General features: G+C 40.2%; 1 long non-coding RNA gene across 1 annotated transcript; it reads right to left on the bottom strand.

Moving 5' to 3' along the window:
• Positions 1–2,680: 2,680 nt before the first annotated feature.
• On the bottom strand, positions 2,681–3,169 carry LOC129150654 (uncharacterized). Its single transcript, XR_008557370.1, has 3 exons — positions 3,083–3,169; positions 2,851–2,984; positions 2,681–2,758 (listed from the first exon to the last, which is right to left on the bottom strand). It is a non-coding gene; the product is annotated as an uncharacterized LOC129150654 (long non-coding RNA).
• Positions 3,170–16,124: the final 12,955 nt, after the last annotated feature.

Below are 16,124 nucleotides of genomic sequence, written 5' to 3'. Positions count from 1 at the left end.
GACTGATAATGGAATCTAGCTCAGTATTGCCTAGTAGTTCTGTAATTATGCAAATATTCTGTTCCCATACTGTACAAAATGGTAGACATTTCTGCAAATGGTTATGGAACACTTAAAAATCTGGCTAGTACAACAGAAGAATTAAAAATTTAATTTTATTTAATTACCAATAATTAAAATTTTAATAGACACATGTGTGTAGCAGCCACAATATTGGCTAATGCAGATTACTATTTTCCCAAAAAGAAGTGAGTTTTGTGAGTAGCATTCCAGTCACTGCACCAGCATTAGTGAGAACTTCCATCTCTGCTATCAAGTAAGAGCAGAATGTCTCTTATTTCAAGCACATTCCCTGTGTTAGCTTCCAAACACCGTTCCTCCACAAGAGCTAAAAGTCATCCCCACCCTCTCTATTAAGGCACAGCAGGACAAGCTGAGAAAAATGTACTAGTTATATCCAGAGTGGATTTATTAAAAACCATATGTGAGAAAATTACTCATGTTCTATACATGGAAACAGGAATCCAACATAATAAAAGGACCCTTATGTTGATCACTAAAGTTTCTGATTTTGTCTTTCCCCCCATGTCATGAGTAAGAACTTGCTAATCTTCCCATTTCCAGTTCTGAATGAGTTACAGATAGGCTTCACTTTGTTGAAGCTTTTCCATCGACCATAGTTTGTGTGAGAGAATGCCACGGGAAGGTTATGAGGGCAGTGAAGTGTGTTAGCTATTTCCTAAAGAAAACTAAATCCTCAATCAAAATGCAAAGCCTTTATAGCCAAGTGTGTAACAATAATTTAGGGTAAGGAAATTAACTAAAGAAATAAATTTTGAAAATTATCAATTTCTCCTTTAGAGAAAGACTTATGTTTTATATGTTTAATATATTTATATTTTATTTCTAAAATATTAATATTTTATTCATATTTTTATTTCTAAAAGTGAAATAAGCATCTTAATAAGAAAGCTTTTCAGCAAAGCTTGGATTTTAATTTGCTTACCCCCCCCCCCTTTTCTTCCAAATCCATGTTACTTTTTTACACAGAATTTGTAATTATATATTTTTTTTAGTCTAAAAGAGTTGTGTACTTTAAAAAAAAGTAGAGAATAAGTACCTTTCTTGTGAGTTGGGTAGCATCAAATTAGTGGAATTAAGGTACCTTAAGGCCAGTAAACATTGTATACCAGCTCACACAAGGCACACAAACCCTTCTCCCCCATTAAAGTTCATGATGCAATATTCTAGTACCCCATTCATACTATAGTTAGTAATATTTTTGTTCAATAAAACATAATTATATGAATGATTGTCTTAACTTCCCAACATTATTTTTTTCTGAATAGCTGGAGGCATTATGTTGGAAGAACAAACAGCTAGTTCCAAACAAAATTGTAAAGTGAAAATCTTACCCTTCCTTTCCTCAACTGTCCCTTCCTTAGATACTTACACTTTTTGCAGCACCTTTGCATTCCCTGCTTTAAATTAATTACAACCTCTTCACTTTAAAGGGTGGGTGCTATCATCAATTACGCCTAGACCACAGGCTCACTCTCTTTTCTGAGCCATATCTTCACCCTACCTCACCCCTTCATTTTACCTCATACACACCTACAACACTTTACTGAGTATGCCCATTTGTATGCCACCTCCCTCCTCCAAATTGTAAGCCTCTTGGCTCTTAGCTTATAACCCCTCTTCCCTCCTCCTGGTGTAGATGGTGTAGGATGGCAGGTATAATGGTATTACGGGGACCGGATGAGGGATATAATGATGCATATGATGACACTTATGCTTGTGTTAGCTGGGAAGCTAAGCATCCTCTCCAAAAAGCATGATAGTTTGGGCCCCAGGGACTGGCTGATAACCATTCTCAAGACCCGGAATCCAAACATTCCCTTCTACAAGACTTGGCTACAGGCAAGAGGCATGGTCCTTGATACTCAAGTACTACAATTTAATGTAAACAGGAAAACAGGAAGTAAAGAGGTTATGTTCAATTTTAAGCACCAAAGCTCATTATCATGTTCCAAGATTAAAATCCTACACAGACTTATGACACCAAAACATCAGCATGACAATTTTTACTGTATTTCATTTTTTCCTCTCTTCTTGCTAACCCATGAATCAAATTTGGGTCACATTAATAATAATCTAAATTGCTCTGATTTCAGCTCATGGATTGCACAACACAAAATCACCTCCTGAAATTACCCCCCCCCCCCAAGTATTTCTGGATGTAACTGGAGGTTTCAATATGTGCTCCAATAGTCCTTCTATATCTTTCCCCTCCCTTTGCCCACTTGTTACTATCCCCGCTGTTACCGCTCCTGAGGTCAGTGCTTCGAGGCTGCCCCTCTGGCGGCTCCACGGAAGAGCACTCCTCGTTTGTGCAGCGTCGGGAAAGTGCAGAGCCACTGGCCCTGGTGCAGTGAGTACTTCGGGGAACTCAGCCTGGCATTGACTTGTCACTGTATTTCACAGAGTCATGAGAAGCTCCCCACCAAGCTTTTAGTAAGGTTTAGTAAACAGTGGCGACTGCTGTGTCATGAGGCTGTTCAATGAACAGAAAAGCAAGGAGGCAATCTATATGAGCCCTTTTGGCTAAAAGAGACTGAAACAAGGGATTTGGTATACACTTTGGGAGGAAAAATTTTAATGAGGACATATTCCCCGACCCCACCATCTCATGCAAGTAATCTAGGGTTGCTCGGGCCCTCTGGTGTAGCTGCTCCCCTCTCCTGGGAATTCAGATCTGATTGAGAGAAAGGCCCCAAGTCAGACATGTGGAGATTCCAATTTCAGCTTGATTGCTAACAAAGGCTAGGCAGAATCAGAGAGACTTACCCACTCGGTGTCAGGACCTCCTGGTCAGCCATGGGCCTGATTAAACTTGGGGAACAGATTCCCAAACAAAAGGAGAGTGGAAGGGGCTGACTCATGGCCTGGTTCATCTCCCAAGGTCAAGTGAATCACTCAATCTGGACAGGAAAAGGGTGTGAGACAGGGGCTTTTCCTGAACAGAAGTCCCTCCACATATAAACTGAAGGCAAAAGCAAAGGAGATAGCAGCCACCCACCTTCCTGAGGACGCAAACGTTGGCCTTGGAATCAGATGGGGGACTTGTCCATTTTGGTTGTTCTCCCAAGAAAATGCACAAACACCTTTCAAGGCCACAGTCTGCTTGCAACAAAAGCCTTTGTTCTTCATCATTATGTTATACTGCCTCCCTGGAATCGCTTGCACATTACAAGATTTCAATAAGTGTTTTTTAAAACCAAAATAATTATTCTTATTATCATCATTCAGTCTTAAGTAAATATGGATTACTAAATACACTTTTCTAAAATTGATCTTAAATATATACAAAACAGAATAACCCTAGAAACTTGCCACATTCTCCCAGGAACATATTTCAAAATGCAAGTAGGTGTGGAAATCTCTTCAGCACACATTCCCCATAAAGCAAGTATGCTAGGGAAATCCTCTTGCATCAATCATGGCAATAGTTAGCGTCTAGAAGCTAAAAGCTATAAAAGCTTGTCGAAGAGGTAGTACAGGAGAGGAAGTATTAACCGGGTCAAATACACAAGTGTGCTCATTTTAAAAAATAAACCTATGCTGTAAACATAAATTTGTCTTATGAGTCTGGGCATTTTCATTTTAAAAAATAAGTAACAGATTGGCAACCTGTTTTAACGGTGGCCTGAGAAGTCACAGTAATGTATGTCGTTAAAGTAACCTGTAATGTCAGAAAAGCTGGTCCTTACATTTTATAATCAGTAGCATCTCTTAGGATGCATTCAGCCGAAGGCTGTTAAGGAAAAAAATCATCTGGCTTAAATATAAAATAAGAGCTAGACTTCGGGCCCTTCCAGGGTTGGTTGATTCCGTGGCTAAACGCTGCCACCAGGGACCCTGTTCTTTCCACCTTTCTCTTCTGCCATCCTCGCTGCTTCCACTTCTCTCCTCAGGCTTGTCACCTCCTGGTCACAGTACGGCTACACCAGCTCCAGGCATCACATCTTTATACATGTTCGCCTTCTCAGATTCCTTGTTAAAAACAAGCAAAACTCCTTCAGGAGGCTCCCAAGACACTTCATTCATGCCTCATTGACCAGGATTCTTTTGCTTGAGTTTTCATAAACCAAACAATGGAAAGAATAATGGACTTTCCATGACAAGTAATGTCATTCTCTAGGGCCGGGAAGAGGCCCAAAGTGGTAAATATTTGAACAAAACTGGTTTTCAGTTGGCAAGGAAGGTGATAGGCAATCAATTGCATCTGGTGCATCAGCAGTAGCTAAAACATCACAATTTGAAAAGTTACCAGGAGATGCCTTCAGTTTCAATGTGTTTCATTAAGTACATGTCAACCTGGTTCTGATTCCATCCAGTACATTTTGTACCTCAATCAAAGTTGCCTTGGTATCAGGCAACAGTAACAGATGGGTTTTGTTGTTAGAAAAATATATGTGTAAAAATTCCAATGGTTCAATCTGTGTATTCTCCAATTCACACATTTCTAAGAGTTGTTTGGTTATTGCTTTGCTTTGTCGATGTGCTTGTGTTAGAGCAGGGCTAATCAAAATCCTTTTGTAGCTTCAAAATAATGACCACCACTCTGATTGCTTTAAGCCCTGACATTTCAATGTCTTCAAAAGTGCCTCGATATTTCCTGAGACTAATCTATAGGCTATTTTTTTACTGATCTTCTTAAAAGTTTATAGCTGTGAAAAGAAAAAGATAATTTTTTCCACACCTATATTTGGCACTTAAATTATATATAAGAAAATAATGAATGAAATCATGTAAAAAGAATATCAAAGTAAGAAATCAAATAATTTGTGTGTTACAAAACACAGACAATGGTTCACACAATGGGTAACACAGTCATGCCCTTTTTGCAGCATTTTCCTACAACCTACACTAATGAGAATAATTAAACAGGATTCATGGCATTACATTTAAAGAGAGAGCAAGTCCCAATATCAGCAAAATGCAAAAAATTAATGGATGATTCTTTAGTACAAAATAGTGCTGATAGAATAGTCATTGCTTATCATTTGAGAATTCTCCAGCTTCCCAGAAGATTCAAGCCCTTTATCTCATGAACTGGAAGGTATAGAACATGTCTGATCCATTGTATTTCACAAGGGACTGGTAGGCAATGGCTGGGAACAGGAACTGGAATTTGCTGCAGTCCTCCCCTGCTACCTCTGGCTCCCAACCCCGAGGAAAGATTTGGTCAGTGAATCACCTAGTTAGCAACAAGTCAGTGGCTAAGGGAGTGATTTGAAGTGAACCTTAGTGATGCCCAGGAATGTCTTCTCTCACTCATGTGCCCTATCACTTCCTTCCCCACCAGGATAGAATGAATTCCTTTGCCCCTGACCTGGGGAGGAAGCTAAGAATGGGAATAGGAGTCTCTGGGCAATCTTGGTGCTCAGCATCAGGTGGGGAAATCCTTGTTTCCAAGGAGAGACCAATCTGGAAGGACCAGAAGAAGAGTTTAGAGATTGAAGTCACTTGGAGAAAAAGGCTAGCAGGACCTAGATGGGTAGAAATCAGGACTCTAATCAACCCAATTCTATGAGAAAATTAGAAATAATGGCAGAGCCAAATCAAAAGCACAGTCAGAAGAAACCAGCTAACTACATATTGATTATACTAGAGGCCCAGTACACAAAATTCATGCATGGGGGGTGGGGTGTATGTGTCCCTCAGCCCAGCCTGCACCCTCTCCAACCTGGGACATCCCTCTCATAATCCAGGACTGCTGGCTCCCAACTGCTCGCCTGCCTGCCTGCCTGCCTGATTGCCCCTAATTACTCTCCCCTGCTGGCCTGGTCACCCCTAACTGCCCTCCCTTGCCAGCTTGATCACCCCTAAGTGCCCTCCCCTGCTGACCTGGTCGCCCCCAACTGCCCTCCCCTGCAAGCCTGGTTCCACCCCCCAACTGTCCTCCACTGCAGGCCTGGTCCCCCCCCCCAACTGCCCTCCCTTCAGGCCTGGTCACCCCCAACTTCCCTCCCATTCAGGCCTGGTCACCCCTAACTGCCCTCCCCTGCAGGCCTGGTCCCTCCCAACTGCCTTCCCCTGCAGGGCTGGTCCCCCCCAACTGCCCTCCCCTGCAGGGCTGGTCCCTCCCTACTGCCTTCCCCTGATGGCCTGATTGCCCACAACTGCCCTCTCCTGCTGGTCTGATTGCCCATAACTGCCTTCTCCTGCTGGCCATCTTGTGGTGGCCATCTTGTGTCCACATGGGGGCACCCATCTTTGACTACATGGGGGCAACCATCTTGTGTGTTGGAGTAACACTCAATTTGCATATTACCCTTTTATTAGATAGGATTATAATGTAATAACTTTTTATATTTTACTAGAGGCCCAGTGCACAAATTTGTGCACGGGTGGGGTCTGGCAGGCCTACCCCGATGGGGGCCATCGGGTCAGGCAGGCAGGGTGGAGGGGACACGGGAGGTTGGCCGGCTGGCCCTGTCCCTGATGGAGGGGGCAATCGGGGGCTGGGCCGGCTGGGGGGAGGGGCCACAGGAAGTTGGGGGGGGCCTATCGGGGCCCCAATTGGGCCCATTGGCTGCTGCAGTGTGCATCTTAGTGACTGGTTGTTCCGGTCGTTCCGTCATTCCAGTCACTTGGCTTTTATATATATAGATAACAATCCAGAAGGGAAGGACACAACTTCATGAACAGTTTTTTGTTTTTTGTTTTGGAAGGAGGTCTCACATGACAAAGGCCATTTGAAGCAAAGGCCTCTACACCCCTAATGAGAGGTACAGCTAACACCTGGCTCTTGACTTTCAGTCAATACTTTCAGGAAACAGACCTTTTGTATTTCCATAGTTGTGCAGGGGAAATGTAAGTAGAAATCAAGAATTAGTTTATGGGAATATTTGGCTAAAAGAGGGCATGGGCTAAGTTTCTTCTTCAGAATAAGATAGAATAGGTTTACATTGCCATTTTACTTCTTAACTTGCAGTTTTGCATAATTTTGTTTATATAAATGTAGACAGGCAATAGTTTGAAAAGACCCAAAAGGTAGCCTTAATTTTTTTTTTTAATGCAGTAAATATTTTTCTGGACTCAAAATGCAATTTTAATATAAATCCAGGCTCTAATGAGGACAGAATTTATTAGTTAAATAAATAATGAAATTGGTAGTAGAAGTGCCAGTATAGGTAAATTTACTCTGAGGCAGATGGTAGCTGATTCTTGGCCATAAGATACAGAATAAAATTACCACCAAAGCCCTAGATCTAACAAAATTCAGGACAAATTTGAAGCAATTCAGTAGCTTCATTGTGCCATAATGTTTCATATTTCTAACTAGCATCCTTTCCATTTCCAACAGAAGAAAAACAAAGTTATTTCTACTCAGAAAAGGTTTCAGTTTAATATTCATTCCCTTTTAAGCTAAAAATGAGTGTTCTGAGCTGCTCTGGTAAATGCTTAAGTTCATCAGTTTGTGCTTCTTATTTGCTTAAATGTGTTTATCATTGATTTTTTTTTATTTTAAAAATGATGTTAATTTTTTAAACATGTATTTTTACACTATTAGTCAGAACAATATATTCAGATTTTGTTTTAAAAGTTTACCCAACAGACTGTAATTGCTTGAAGTTCATTCTTAAAAATCAAAATGTGCTGAGATTTAAGTAAAATTAACCATTGTTAATGAGCCATTATCTAAACACAATGGTGGTTTATTTTCAAAGCTTACACTTGTTTCAAATGGAATTTTCTCATTTGTACCAAATTCCTGAGTCTTTCCAGCAGCCTTATGATTCACACTGATATAAAGCAGATGGAAACAATTTGCCTGAAAGAAAGCTGGATGGGATTCATTTATACATTTAGGCCCTCATTCTCAAAATAATTGTGTGCCATTCGGTTCTTTTACATAGTTTACAGTAAAATGGGGAGTGGAAAACAGCTATTCAGCCCAGGCTGAAAACTCTTTTTTTAAATAATGCTCTTTGGATAATAAGGTAGGCAGCATCATGTCCCCTCTCCAGCCCCACCCCCCTCCCAGGTGGGTATGTCCTAATCCCTGGAACCTGTAAATACATTAGGTTACGTGACAAGGGGAATTAAGGTTGCAGATGAAATTATGATTACCAATAGGCTGACCTTGAGATGGAGAGATTATCCTGGTGGGTTCAATGTAATTACCAGGGTCCTTACAAACACAAGAGGGAGGCAGAAGAGTCAGAGCCAGAGAGAGATTGGAAGATGCTATGCAGCTGCTTTCCAACTTAAATGAAGGGGCCATAAACCCGGATACAGGAGGCATCTAGAAGCTGGAAAATCCAGGGAAATAGATTCTTCTCTTGGGCCTCCAGGAAGAATGCAATCCTCTTGACACCTTGATTTTATCCCATTGAGAATCTTTTCAAGATGTCTGGCCTCCAGAAAAATCTGTAATAATAAAAGCATAATATGCTAATTAGACCGGACAGCCAAACAACCTTCTGGACATCCTTCCGGATGAAGCTGGGGCTGCAAGGGCTGAGCCCCTTGCACGAATTTTGTGCATCGGGCCTCTAGTATGATAATAAATTTGAGTATTTTTAAGCCACTACATTTGTGGTAATTTGTAACAGCAGCAAAATGAAACTAATACTGATAGTATATGGTGGCTTCTTGAGATGCCTTCCAGAGCCTGCTACCATCATTAATTCAAACCTTTATTCTCTATTTAGTCATCACATTTTATGTACCTGCCAGGAGCCAGGCATGGTTATAAAGAGGATTAGGAATACTATCCTGTCCTCCGAGAAGTTTGCAGTCCAGTATAGGAAATGCTCATAAACACATAAACACAACAAATAGAACAAATATTTTTCTAATTACATTTAACATGCATTTAAAAAGCAAGTGCCTATGTAACAACCTAGGCTTCCTAAATCTAACTGAAATCCTTTATTCCCTTGGTCCACAATTTATCTATATAGTGAGAACAATACATTTCACCAAATATATCTTCAGGAATACAGATGATGTTCTTGGTCTGCCTAGTTATTGCTAATTACATCGTTAGATCTGACCAGCTTTGCTGACAATAGCTATCAAGGACTTTAATCACAGGGGACCTCTGGGCTAAGCAAGCGTCTCCAGGACCCTCCGCCAGCGCTTGTGGCACAGTTTCTATTGCTTAACAAGGAATCAGGAAATTCCTGTTATAGGCAATTTTAACTGTAGGTGAATCTGTAAAACAAGCTAGCTTTGCCCCACATTTCTACCATTTTCAAAGCTCTTCTTTCTAATCTTACCTCTCAAACCCAGATAATTTCCTCTACTGTAGTAAAAAAAAAAGTTACCCGAACGTAATTAATAGACAGTGATATTGATTTTGTATATTATACCTTCAAAGCATATTAAAGGTGATCAAAACAGGTTTCATGTCAAAGAAATTAACTGACTACTGCAGATAAAATGTCAAGCACTGTGATCCAGGGAAAAGAGAAGAACTAAGTCAAAATCGTGTGTGTTTTAATCAAACCACATAGACAATCTTACCAAGCTGTTCTGATGTCAGACAGCCAGCTATCCTATATAATAAAAAGCTAATATGCAAATCGACCAAACAGCGGAACAACTGGTCACTATGACACAAACTGACCACCAGGGGGCAGACGTTCAACGCAGGAGCTGCCCCCTGGTGGTCAGTGCACTGCACTCCCACAGGGGGAGTGCCACTCAGCCAGAAGCTGGGCTCATGGCTGGCGAGCACAGCAGCGGTGGTGGGAGCCTCTCCCGCCTTCGCGGCAGTCGGATATCTCCCGAGGGCTCCCAGACTGTGAGAGGGTGCAGGCCAGGCTGAGGGACCCCCCTGAGTGCCCGAATTTCATGCACCAGGCCTCTAGTATCAAAATAAAAAAGATTCCACCACAGAACAAAAGCAATTCAGAATTATGGTTCAATAAAACCAGATAGTATGCATATTAAAAAGTGAAAAATAATGATGAGCTAATAATCATAACCATTCAAAATATATACTGGGGTGGGGGGAAGAATCCAAGATGTTATGCATCCATAAAATAACTGACAAATAATGTGTCTCAGGAGAATTAACTGGGTGGTGATATGAGCAATTTGGAGCAATAAGCACTCTTATTGAGAGAACATCCAAGTGTTGTAGCTGAGTTTAGAAGAATTATCTTCAACATCAATTAATACAATTTCCTCTGTTTCCTCTTGCCACTGGTTCAGAAATTATGCTCATCAAATTACTATCAACTACCATTACTAGTATACTTGAAAATGTGATGTTTTATAATTATAATAATGTACTAAATATTTTAAAAATGTTTTTCTCAGTTGTGCAGTGACCTTAGGAACAATCCTATATAATAAAAGGCTAATATGCAAATCAACCAAAAGGCTGAAAAACTGGTCATTATGACACGCACTGACCACCAGGGGGCAGACACTCAATGCAGGAGCTGCCCCCTGGTGGTCACTCAGCCAGAAGCCAGGCTCACAGCTGGCGAGTGCAGCGGTGGTAACAGGAGCCCCTCCACCTCTGTGGCAGGGCTAAGGATGTCCAACCAACAGCTTAGGCCCACTCCCAGGCTGCAAGAGGGCACAGGCAGGGCTGAGGGACTCCTTCCCTCCCCAAGTACATGAATCTCGTGCACCGGTCCTCTAGTTTGCTATATGAAAGGCAAGACTTGCCCTTCATAGAACTAAATAAGTAACTTACTAAATAAACTGTAGAGGGCCCCCTGGGAAGACACATGGACATTCTTTAGATTGCTGTTGACTAAGCCCAAGATATTTGACAGAGTCATGTCAGTTGCACCCCGCCCCAGGAGTGCGGAGGTGTTGTCAGTTCCTGGCTTACCTTTGTCTAGGTTCCGGAAGAGGGCTTTGAGATGTGGAACCAGTCTAGCACCGGAAAAGAGGAAATGAAATAGACCTGGGCCCTCCCAAGCTCCTTTAATCTTAAGTTTTCCAGTGAACCCCCCTTGTATTTGGGAGTATAAATAAATGTGCTGCGTGGCTCAGGGAGTCGTCTGTCTCTCCAGCAGAAGAGGTCAGCGACCCACCCGGGACCCAGCTTGCATCTACTTCTGTGTCTCTTTATTTCTTTATTTCTCAATCCCTGGACGCCTCTATCAAGAACCAGTTTCATCTCTCTCCGTGCTGGAAAAGGGAGATCCCCGCCGCATCAGGCCCCCTAAATAAACCATTTAATGTGTGGTACTTTTTTATACATTATTCCATCACTAATTTTTTGGTAGAGATATTGACTCCCAGACAGTCTTCCTTTATTGATAGAATTTTTCTTGGTGAAATAAATGGAAACAATAATTATATCATGATAATATATCAACAGAGACTTAATGGCTTATGGCAGAAGTCTTTTGAGTTTCCTTTTAGTCTCAAAAGTCCCAATGATAATAGTAGAAATATGATCAATGATTGGCTATTCTCCTTTTACTTTGAGAGGAGGAAATAAATGAAACACAGCTCACACCTCTTTTCAATTGTTCTAACTTAGCCTTCAGAAGCCCTGAACAGCTATCATTGTCATGAAAAACTTGTTAAGAGAAAATTCATTAAAAGGAAAAAGTAGTCATACATCCTTCTACACTTGGGGAAGATTTTAGATCAGGATGCAAATAAATTTTGTTAGAGAAATAGGAAATAGGAATGAAGGAATTTACCTTTTAGAACACTTGGTCTATCATTTTGTACCAAAAATAGCACAGGTATTATTTGTGGTAAAAGAGTCAAATGGCAAAATCTTTAAGAAAAAGGGAAATATAAGAGGGTCATTATAAATTGTGCACCATAATATCAATACCTGCTATGATGAAACGCAAGACTCTGTGAAGGGAATAGAACAGCCCATTTTCTCTCTCTGCTATCCAATAGTAGCCCATGTAGAAAAAAAAATGTATGAATCATCTGTCAAAAATTCAGGCAGGATTTGAGATCTTCCCATTTCACATTGTCAACAACAAAACCCAAAGATGTGACTATATTATTGTTAGTAAACTACACAAGTTACCAGGAGATTCTATTGCAGCTTGTTGCAAACCTAGGGAATAAATCAGAGTAGCCTAGTGCAGTGGTTCTCCACTTCAGCAGGCATCATTATCACCCGGAGGGTGTGTTAACATACAGATGCCAGGCCCTGCCCCAGCGTTTATGAGGTAGGACCTAAGAATATGTATATAGATCAAGTTCCCAGATGGTTCTGCTGGTCTGGTGAGCACACTCTGAGAATCAATATGGAAACTGGCACATATAGATATCTTTTATATAGGTATCTTTATCAACCACCTGTATAAAAGCCTTGTAATAACTCGCTTTATGATTGCATATGATCAAATGTATCATGCCATGATGTCTGTACTATTCAGAAATTATTTCCTATTGTTTTAAATATGCACCTTCTCTTTCCACCTATAATAAATTGCATTAATGCCTCCAATTCCTCATACCTCCCTGTATCCAACATTTTACAATTTCCCCTAGAAAGAAGCAGAATAGATTTTTCTTACTCCTCCGTTCTGGATTGGGTTTGTTGACTTGCTTTGGCAATAGAAAAGGCAGAAGTGTCAGTGTACAGTTTCCAGACAAGGCCTCAGGAGGCCTCATCTAGTTCAGTTTACAGCATCATGAGAAAGACAAACCTGAGCCAGCCAAATAGCCCTAGGAGAAAATGAGAGACAGGTGGGCAGAGCCACTTCAGCTGAGCTGCCTACCAAGCCTGACCTAGAGCAGAGCTCTTAGCCAATCCGCAGACACACCAAAGAGCCCAGCCACGATCAGCCATGCCCCACTGAGATGAGTCAAGCCCCACTATGTCACCTGATCACCAGTCAGTCCATAAGTGTGTAAGTTCTACTAATAAATGGTTAGTTGTGCCATTGAGTTTCAGGGTGATTAATTAGGCTGTAAAACTTAGTACATGATTCCAAGACACTAAACCTTCTATTTTTCTTACATTAGGTTAACTAACCAATATTATAAAAACTAGATTTCATTTGATTCTATCTTTATTACCAGCATCTGGGGGGGGGGGGGGCATTTCAATAATTAAATGCCATGCCTATACTTGCCTCAGGTAACAGTAGAGATTTTGATTTTGTAAAACTTAGAAAATAAATTATTTGTCCAAGCTATTATTCCAAGATCTGAAATGTAGTCATATTTGCTTCCAGAATATGGAAATCCTCCCAAATTATTGACTGATAAAATGGAAATAAATTGATAAATACTCAACACACTTTATAACTTTTTTTTAGACATTCAGGGTGTTGTTGTTTTTAATTGATTTTAGAGAGAGAGGAAGGGAGAGGGACAGAGAGATAGAAACATTGAGGAGAGAGAAACATTGATCAACTGCCTCCTGTACGCCCCCTACTGGAGATCGATCCTGCAACCTGGGCATATGCCCTGACCAGAAATTAAACTGGGGACCTCTTGGTTCATCAGTCAATGCTCAACCACTGAGCCACACTGGCCAACCTGTTTGTTTTTAGTTTTGATTAAATAGCTACATTGCTCAGGATCCTGTAACATGAATAATAGAAAACTTTTAGAAAAGTAGGTAAATGTCATTAAATTTGATGGAAGAGAGTATTATATTATTAATTTTGATAATAAAAATCAAAAGTACTGATTTCTCATGAGGTTACACAACTAGAATTACTTTCCTTTCAACTGCCTGATCCACAGAAGCCCACTGTATTTCTCATCAATAACTCATTGCTAATTTTTAAAAAATCAATTTTATTCCTTCAAGACAAAAGACTTACGTAGCAAGAATATAGAGGCAACCCATCTTCTTTCAATGTAATTAAGAGCTCAAAAGAAGCACTTAAAAAAAAATAAAAGAAACTATTTTAAAAGTACCAGAGAGAAAAAGTCTCTATATGGTGAGGCAATTGATATAAATGATAAACAATAGCTTTTTACAAGACATTAAAAATATGTACAATATTAATATTGTATCTATCACAATCATTTGTAAACCAGTCAAGTAATTTCTTTAAAGTTCACTTCTGAAAAATTGATTCAAACTAGTTTGCTTCATTCTTCATTTACTTTTGATTCTATGAAGCTTTCGATTCTTGTTTCTCAGCATCTAGATATTGCTATTTAACAGAGGCCAAAATGACTGCTTATTTATGGCTTTTCTTAAATTCTCCTGATAGATTTTCAATGGGCCTCAATTTTTTTGAAGTGAAAACAAATCACCGTAAAGATTCCTCACAGTTCCTGTTCCCCTTCACATCCATCATAATGAAAGCAACAGCATTGTTCCTGTATAATCTTGGCCAAGTCCTCCGAGGGGGAAGGGTCTGTCTCTCCACAAGGACATCTGGGAAAGACAGTGCCGGTGGCAGTCAACACACTTCCACGTTATTAAATCTACTTACCCATCCATTCATGTGACAAATATTTATTGAGGGCAATTATGTGCCAGGCACAGTTTTAAGCTTTGAGGATACAGCAGTGACCAAAATAAACTTCTTGTTTTCTTGGACATACAAAAATATGTATATGATATAGCAGGAAGAGGTAAGTGCTATTTTTCAGCAGGAAAAGCAAAATAAGGGAAATAGACAGTTATTTATTCCCTCTGGAAAACTTCAGATAGGCTTGCTAATTCTCCCTGCATGTCGTTTAAAATGGGATGCTAAAAGCTTAGGATGTACACACAGAGCAAATTTTGTTAAGTGAGTAAATACCAAAGAGAAAAATGTTCCCAGGATACAACAATATGCATAATCCCATTCCCCTGACATCTAGCTTTCTAGTGCCACTGAATCTACCAACTGCCACTAAAAACGATTGTTTCCAGGCATTTTGGAAATAAAGGAAGAGTAACAGCATAAGGAATACGTATTCAGGAATACGTATGAAGCGACAGTAGGAGCGGTTTTTAAAGAGAATTGTTTGGTCATGTTTCATTACTCTTATCTTCCCTCCCTTTGACATATTTTTGTAGTAAAAAAAATCCTTCCACAAAGAAAAAAATAAAAGAGAGAAAGAAAAGAAGGAAAGAAAAAGAACATGATTTTTCCAGTTACTTGCACTAAACACAAAAAGGAGTTAAGATGAAATCGAGCCTTGAAGTGCAGGTACTTGTTTTAAGATAAGGCTTAAACACTTCAAAGTGAAGAATAAGATTAGCACAGATTCTTCGCAGAAAGGTGCCTCCTTAACTGCCTTCGTATTCACCGAAAGCAACTCCAAAGTTCACTGATCTCCACAAGGCCTGGTCACCAGCTGTAGTGTCTGATTGGAGCCCATCAAGCAAGAGCAAAAGAGGCATGATATGTGAGGAGCCAAACCCAAGCTGCCTGGCTTCCCTGTTCAGTTTTCCCTGGGCAGAAGCCCCTATGTTCAGGAGCTTCCTCCATCAACTCACAGCTCTTCTCCTTCCAGCTCCACTTCTCTAGGCAAATGTTCAGGCCCCAAGAATGAAGAACTCAACTCAATGAATTTAAGATCATCTTAATTTGTCAATATATTATTAGGACAATAATAGCATTTACTTCGTTGGGTTATTAAGTGCATAAAATGAGCCAATATTTGCAAAATGTTTAAAATAGTGTCAGTATATGGTAAGGGCTAATGGGCTTACTAAGTAATGTAAGTAAATACAAGAAACAAAGTGGTAGTAATAGTCTGCTTGCTTTGGAAATGAAATGAAACATTATCTATGGTACCTTCACTCAGTTTCTTCTGGTGGATACTACAGGTACCGTGTAGGATGCATTCACATCACTAGGGCTCTGTTTAATTAATGCGCTTACATCGACCTGGCTCTCATTTTGACCTAACACAATAGTCACCAAAATGGAATCTTTGCACTTTAGGAGGTGTGCATGACAATGCACTAAGCTGGGTGAAGAAAATATTAGAACTTCTCTTGATAGTTTTAATCTAAAAATAAGATAATAATATTATAATTATTAACTTATATCAGATTAGAAATTATGTTTTAATATCTCTTATATAAAAGGCCCATGGCTATCACACGGTAACACCGTCACAACCAAACAAGCAGCAGCTCTCATGGCAGGCGGGGTGGGACGCGAGCTACTAGCGGTGGAGAGCTACAAGCGGCTGAG

Source organism: Eptesicus fuscus, chromosome 2 (assembly GCF_027574615.1).
Source record: "Eptesicus fuscus isolate TK198812 chromosome 2, DD_ASM_mEF_20220401, whole genome shotgun sequence".
NCBI lineage: Eukaryota > Metazoa > Chordata > Mammalia > Chiroptera > Vespertilionidae > Eptesicus > Eptesicus fuscus.
The sequence above is the reverse complement of the archived record's forward strand: the minus strand, read 5'-3'. Positions and strand labels throughout refer to the sequence as shown.